Source organism: Mustelus asterias, unplaced genomic scaffold, assembly GCF_964213995.1.
Source record: "Mustelus asterias unplaced genomic scaffold, sMusAst1.hap1.1 HAP1_SCAFFOLD_870, whole genome shotgun sequence".
In the NCBI taxonomy this organism is placed as follows: domain Eukaryota; kingdom Metazoa; phylum Chordata; class Chondrichthyes; order Carcharhiniformes; family Triakidae; genus Mustelus; species Mustelus asterias.
Window position 1 is genome coordinate 146,122 of NW_027590816.1, and position 7,768 is coordinate 153,889.

At 44.4% G+C, this 7,768-nt stretch overlaps 1 non-coding gene across 1 annotated transcript; it reads right to left on the reverse strand.

Moving 5' to 3' along the window:
- Nucleotides 1-6,908: 6,908 nt before the first annotated feature.
- On the reverse strand, nt 6,909-6,981 carry trnar-acg (transfer RNA arginine (anticodon ACG)). Its single transcript has one exon. It is a non-coding gene; the product is annotated as a tRNA-Arg (tRNA).
- Between the last annotated feature and the right edge of the window lie 787 nt (nt 6,982-7,768).

Consider the following 7,768-nt stretch of genomic DNA (forward strand, 5'->3'; position numbering starts at 1 on the left):
AACTGCTCTGACTGTGGGAATGGTTTCAAAAGCTCTCAGGAACTGATGATCCACCAGTCCATTCACAGCTGCTGTGTGTGGGAAGAAATTCACCAGTTCATCCCTCCTGCTGAGACACCAACGAGTTCACAAGTGATGACAGGAGTTGGATTCTGCTGTTATTGCTGCTGTTAATCACATCCAGGACTGAACCATGTTCATTCTGACAGTTGGTGAAATGGGAGGGTCGGAGGGTTTCTTTCTGCTGGACTGGCTGGTCTCACGACTTTGCTTCCAGTGGGTTGATGCTCTTTGAGCCTGGGAGAGGTCATTTCCACTGAAATGACCCACACAAACTGACGAAGAACATTTATTTTATCCTGGAGAGTAAATAATGTTTTTCCTAACGCTGCAGGTAGATCTACAGTATGTACATTTGTCTCTGTTCCATTGAGTCTACAGCACAGGGCCGGGCCAGTCGGCTCAATTGGTCTGTGTCAGTATTTATGCTCCACATGAGCCTCCACCCACCCCTCTTCATCTCCCCCCATCAGCATATCCTTCTATTCCTCTCTCCCTCATGTATGTATCGAGCTTCCCCTTCAATGTATTCATGCTGTTCACCTCAACCACTCGCTGTGGTGGTGAGTTCCACATTCTCACCACTCGCTGGGTAAAGAGGTTTCTCACTGAAATCCCTATTGGATTATTGAACCCCTTCATAATCTTAAAGACTTCCATCAGGTCACCCTTCAGTCTTCTCTTTTCTAGAGAAAAGCAGCCCCAGCCTTTCCTGAGGGTTAAATGCTCTCAGTTCTGCGATTATTCTTGTGAATCTTTGTTGCCGCTTCTCCAGTGCCTCTATTTCCTTTTTCTAAATGGAGATCACAAATGTTGACAGTGCTCCCAGTGTAGCCGAACCCTGATTCTAAACAAGTTGAACAGAACCTGTTCAATTCTATTCCTCGAGAATGGAACCCTGTATATGGGCCCTACACTTTAGGAAAGATGTGAAGTCCTTAGAGAGGGTGCAGAGGAGATTTACGAGAATGACTCCAGGGATGAGGGACTTCAGTGAGTTCGAGAGACTGGAACAGCTGAAATTTCTCTCTTTAGATCAGACAGGCATTAGGATTGGGAATGGGGCCAATCAGCCCATTGAGTCCATGCTGGCTCTCTTTAGATCAAACTGTTGCCCTGTTCTCTCTCCGTGTCCCTGCGGATTTATTTCCCTGAAGTTCCCATCCAATTTCCTTTTGGAAACATTCCATTATCTCTGCTTCAGCCGCTCGTGGGAAGTAGTCCCAGATATTTACCACTTCAAATGCAAATGAGGAGCAGAGAGCACAAAAGGAGGCCGTGTGACCCATTGTGCCCCTGCTGCCTCTTCAAACATTCTCAGCAACAAGGTCAAGGAAGACATGTTAAATTCTAACATGTGACTGGAGCTTTATTTTTAAAATTAATGTTGGATTCACCTACATGCTTGTGGAAGCTGAATAGCCAGCAGGAATTGTCTGAACTAAGAATTTCTTGTATGAATTTGATCAGTTGGAGGACATTATATTCTGTCACATCTGGCTCAAGAATAAGGTTGATTGCTCAGTTCGTGTAAGAAGGAAAGTTATTGGCTTGCAGCAAGTGTCTTTTCGAACCAGTATATCTTGTATTAACCTTATTCAGTTGTGGGACATGGGCGTCGCTGGCTGGCCAACATTTATTGCCCATCCCTAGATGCCCTTGTTCAGAGGGCAGTTGAGAGTCAACCACATTGTACGAACCAAATGTGTTCATTAAATATTACTTTATTTAGAACAAAGAAAGTTACAGCACAGGGACAGGCCCTTTGGCCCTCCAAGCCTGCACCGACCGCACTGCCGGATGAAATTAAAACCCCCTACCCTTCCAGGGACCATATGCCTCTATTCCCATCCTCTTCATGTATTTGTCAAGACGCCCCTTAAAAGTCACTACTGTATCCGCTTCCACTACCTCTCCCGGCAACGAGTCCCAGGCACCCACTACTCTCTGTAAAAAATCTGCCTCATACATCTCCTTTAAACGTTGCCCTTCGCACCTTAAACCTGTTCCCCCAAGTAATTGACTCTTCCACCCTGGGAAAAGGCTTCTGACTATCCACTCTGTCCATGTCCCTCATAATCTTGTAGACTTCTATCAGGTCGCCGCTCAACCTCCGTTGTTCCAGTGAGAACAAACAAAGTTTCTCCAACCTCTCCTCATAGCTAATGCCCTCCATACCAGGCAACATCCTGGTAAATCTTTTCTGTACCCTCTCCAAAGCCTCCACATCCTTCTGATAGTGTGGCGACCAGAATTGAACACTCGATTCCAAGTGTGGCCTAACTAAGCTTCTATAACGCTGCAACATGACTTGCCAATTATTAAACTCAATGCCCCGGCCGATGAAGGCAAGCATGCCGTATGCCTTCTTGACTCCTTCTCCACCTGCATTGCAACTTTCAGTGACCTGTGTACTTGTACACCCAGATCCCTTTGTCTATCAATACTCTTAAGCATTCTGCCATTTACTGTATATTTCCTATCTGTATTAGACCGTCCAAAATGCATTACCTCACATTTGTCCGGATTAAACTCCATCTGCCATTTCTCCACCCAAGTCTCCAACTGATCTATATCCTGCTGTATCCTCTGATGGTCCTCATCGCTATCCCCAAATCCACCAACCTTTGTGTCGTCTGCAAACTTACTAATCAAACCAGTTACATTTTCCTCCAAATCATTTATATGTATTATAAACAGCAAAGGTCCCAGCACTGATCCCTGAGGAATGCCACTTGTCACAGCCCTCCATTCAGAAACGCACCACCCTCTGTCTTCTTTGACCGAGTCAGTTTTGTATCCACCTTGCCAGCTCAACTCTGATCCCATGCGACTTCTTCTGCACCAGTCTACCATGAGGGACCTTGTCAAAGGCCTGACTGAAGTCCATGTAGACAACATCCACTGCCCTACCCTCATCAATCATCTTCGTCACTTCCCCAAAAACTCGACCAAGTTTGTGAGACACGACCTCCCCTTCACAAAACCATGTTGCCTTTCACGAATACATCCACTTATTTCCAAGTGGGAATAAATCCTGTCTCGAAGAATCCTCTCCAATAATTTCCCTATTACTGATGTATGGCTCACCGGCCTGTAATTACCTGGATTATTCTTGCTACCCTTCTTAAACAAAGAAACAACATTGGCTATTCTCCAATCCTCTGGGACCTCCCCTGTCGCCAGTAAGGATAGAAAGATTTCTCTCAAGACCCCAGCAATTTCTTCACTTGCCTCTCTCAGTATTCTGGGGTATATCCCATCAGGCCCTGGGGACTTGTCTACCTTAATGTTTCTCAAGAACCCCAATACCTCCTCCTTTTTGATCTCAACATGACTCAAACTATCTACACATCCTTTCCCAGACTCATCATCCACCAAGTCCTTCTCTTTGGTGAATACTGACGCAAAGTACTCATTTATTACCTCACTCATTTCCTCTGGCTCCGCGCATAGATTCCCTCCCTTGTCCTTGAGTGGGCCAACCCTCACCCTGGCTACCCTCTTGCTCTTTATATATGTATAAAAAGCCTTGGGATTTTCCTTAATCCTGCTGGCCAATGCTTTTTCGTGACCCCTTTTAGCCCTCCTTACTCCTTGCTGAAGTTTCTTTCTACTTTCCTTGTATTCCACACTTGCTTTGTGTGTTCCCAGCCTCCTAGCTTTGACAAATGTTTCGTTTTTCTCTTTGACGAGGCTCACAATATCTCTCGTTATCCAAGGTTCCCAAAACTTGCCATACTTATCCTTCATCCTTACAGGAATGTGCCAGTCCTGAATCCCTATCAGCTTACACTTGAAAGCCTCCCACATGCCAGATGTTGATTTGCCCTCAAACATCTGCCCCATCTGGTAGCTATTTATTAGCTACCAGTCATTAACAGATGAGAAAGTCATGAGCCTTAATTGAGTTATAGTTAATCAATGAATAATGAATCAGTAGTTCTAATAAAAGATTGAGTTTTATTTGCTGTAAAAGCTGAATTGCTGTGTATGTAAAGAATGTGCAATGAGGATAAATGTACTGGCGAGAGAGACCTTCAAGCTCTGATTAGCCTCAACATTTGAAACTGTGAGAATAAGGGATTGTATAGAATCAGATAAAGGGATAGTATGAACCAGTTCTATTGTATTCCTGTCTAAGATAATGAGAGAAGGTGGTGTCAGTAATTGAGGATCCAGTTAAATTAATCTTGTGATCAAATTGACCAATTGTCATGATTCAACAGGCCCAACTCTGACGTGAGGTCATCGTCACTTTGTGGATAAAAGTAGAGGTTCTGAAGGTCTTCCTTGCGAGCCAAATACTGAAAACTCCCGAGGCTGAGTTCCAAGGAAATTACTGTCAGAGAAGGAGCCAGACTCCTGAGTTCCACAATAATTCCTGTGAAAGGAGCCAGAGAGGGTTACGCTTCTATGGACCAATCACCCACACAAAGTTGTAAAAGTCAATATCTTAAAGTTGTTCAGTAAAACTTTTTCATTCAGTAAACTTCTTTTTAAATTTCCTATCCAGAGAATTCTGCCTTTACCACAAAGAGGGCAGGGAACAGGCTGCAGATGAATTAAAGAGAAACCATTTGTGTCCAGAACGTTGTGAACATCCTTTTACTCTGGTTGTCTTTGATCCTCAAGTCATTTTCTGTTTGTTTTAACCATGTTCTGTTTCATTAATAAACTTTTATCAGTAAAATATTTGACTTTTCTGGATTTTTTCTGATTTTTTGATGCACTTTAGGGAACGTGGGTGAGAGGGGTTGGCAGGCTCTTCAACAGAAAGTGAGTCCCTCTAAGGTAATTGGCAAAGGAGCCAGAGGGGGAGATGAGATTTTATTTTATTTTTTGACACAGTGAGTTGTTCTGATCTGCCTGAAAGCAGATTCAATAGTATCTTTCCAAAGGGTAAAAACTTGAAAGGGAAGAATTTGCAGGACTGTGAGGACAGATCAGTGTGGTAGGATGAATCAGAGAGTCCTTTCAAAGAGATAGCAAGGGCACGATGGGCTGAATGGACTCCTGCATCCTGTCAATCTCAGTCTCCTGCTTTTGTGCAGGTTAGAAGGGTAGATTTCAGTGCAGACTCTTCCCTGTATATGTATTTAAAGAGACAGGTTTCTCTTTCGGTCTGAGTGACTGATATAACAATTGATTGGAGGCCCATTTCTCACTCAGTCCTCCAGCACCTTCCTGTCTCTCTATTAGTGCGACGCCCAGGGCAGTTTCCCAACTGGGGCGCAGGCCCCATTATTCTCAGCTAAATTCAGCCCTCAGCTCCGTCGCCTGGCTGTCATTGACACAAGCAATAGAGAGACAGAAAGGTGCCACAGGCTCAAATGGGAAGTCAAAACATGTGGCTTTAAATGAACTGTTAGGATCTCTGACGATCAACAATTTTAAAAAATGAATTCTGAACCCAGTAAACAAATTAAAGAATCACATGGCAAAACTTCAAGTTTTCTGATGTTTACTCCAACAAACTGGAAGCAACAATGATTAAACACTTTTTTATAGGGAACATAGCCCTTAAACTGTACAATTAAACTTTGCCCTTTTACTCTTAACACCATTAAATATCCACTCAATGGATATATTTTACCCTGCCTTGGAATGTTGACACTCTTTCTCCAAAAACCAGCCCAAAGTGATTCTTTACTCCCCAAGGGTTTATTTCCATTGTTTTCCTTTTCCAGTCTGGCAACCTTTAATCCCAGAGCTGTCCTTCACAGTGATGGTTCTCCTGGACATTTTCCCACTAACACAAGCAAGGTGAATCTTCCAGTCTTGTTTTACAATTCTCAGGAATTTGTGACCAACATTCGACACCGGAGCAGAAGTCGGCCATTTGGCCCTTTGGGTCTGCTCCACCGTTTATTTAGATCATGGCTGATCTACTTGTGTTGAGTTCCACATTCTTGTTCTACAGCTGATACTTTTGATGCCGTTATCCAACAAGAACTGGTATTAAGGCAAAATTCTGCTGTTGCTGGAATCTGAAACAAAAACAGAAAATGCTGGACAATCTCAGCAAGTCTGACAGCATCTGTAAAGAGAGAATAGACACAGCATTTTGAGTCAGGATTACTCTTTGTCAGAGGTGAAGACAAGGAAATTCTGACAAAATTGTTAAATTGTTGGTTCCCTGTTCACACCAATTTACAACAGACATCATTGTCAGTACAGGATAGAAATTCAGAACAGACAATTCTAGTTTCTATGGAACATTCTTTCCTCTCTCATTCTCCAAAATCTGTCAATCTCCATCCCACACACTCTCCTTCAATTCTCACTGCGCTCTCCTGAGTATACAACCTCCCAAGTCTATTGAAGGTGCTGATTCAGACTGATTAACGGATCCATGCTGACCACTTTCTATATTGGACACAGAGATCTGAAAATCTACGTGTAACGACCGGCCTACACGCTAGAAATTAAAATCTGTGCCATATGCGGGACCGGATAACTGGATTGGGAGAAAGGGAAGGATGTGGGGAAGAATTTTATTTTGGTGCAGAAAGGTCATTACCTGGAACCCGCTGCCTCAGAGGGTTGTGGAAGTGCAAATGATCCATGATTAATCTTCAAGCTGACAGCCACGTTAAAGTTTTACATTTGGCCATAAATGCTGTGTGTAATACACTGTGTTACCTGGTTACAGATACATGAAGAATGTGAGGAGGATTTTTATTTAGGCAGCGAGTGGTGACCTGGAAGTTAAAAATTCAACAAGTCCCCAATTTCCCCCAGAATGCAAAAGAAACACAAAAGCGGAGCAAAGAAAGTGTTTTACTCACAGATGTTGGCCTCTTTTAGGTCAAAAGGAGCTCACAAACTATTTTTCAAATTGACATCGAGCCAGCCAGGAGTTGAACCTGGAATCTTCTGATCCGTAGTCAGACGCGTTATCCATTGCGCCACTGACCCACACTCTCACAGATGTTGGAGAGCCAGGAGGAAGTTTGAGTCTGTCTGAAGCTCAATCTTCATTCAGAGAGAGAGCAGCAGCAGCTTTGCTGGGCAGGAATGAGCAGCTGAACAAGCTCATTGTCCACTTCCGCATTCAGACAATCATAGAATCATAGAAACCCTACAGTGCAGAAGGAGGCCATTTGGCCCATCGAGTCTGCACCGACCACAATCCCACCCAGGCCCTACCCCCACACATTTTACCCACTAATCCCTCTAACCTACACATCTCAGGACTCGAAGGGGCAATTTTTAACCTGGCCAATCAACCTAACCCGCACATCTTTGGACTGTGGGAGGAAACCGGAGCACCCGGAGGAAACCCACGCAGACACGAGGAGAATGTGCAAACTCCACACAGACAGTGACCCGAGCCGGGAATCGAACCCAGGACCCTGGAGCTGTGAAGCAGCAGTGCTAACCACTGTGCTACCGTGCCGCCCATATGGGGGAGCTCTGATTGGCTGGAGGACCAGAGTCCTTCCGGTCCTCCAGAGTTCCCATTGGTCAACATCTCAGGGGTGGGCACTCCACCGCACATGCGCAGCTTCCTCTCTCCCTTGGACATGCGCAGCCCCGGGGCATGGGGGAGTGGGCAGATTCAATCTTCCTCCTGTCTCCAACAGTGTTGTGTGTGTGTAGCAGCACTGAATTTGCTGCTGCAAATCATCAACATTTCTTTGCATGTGAAAGCACTGGTTGAAAGAACTGAGCAGTTTTCTCTCCCTTGAGTATTGGTGGTTCA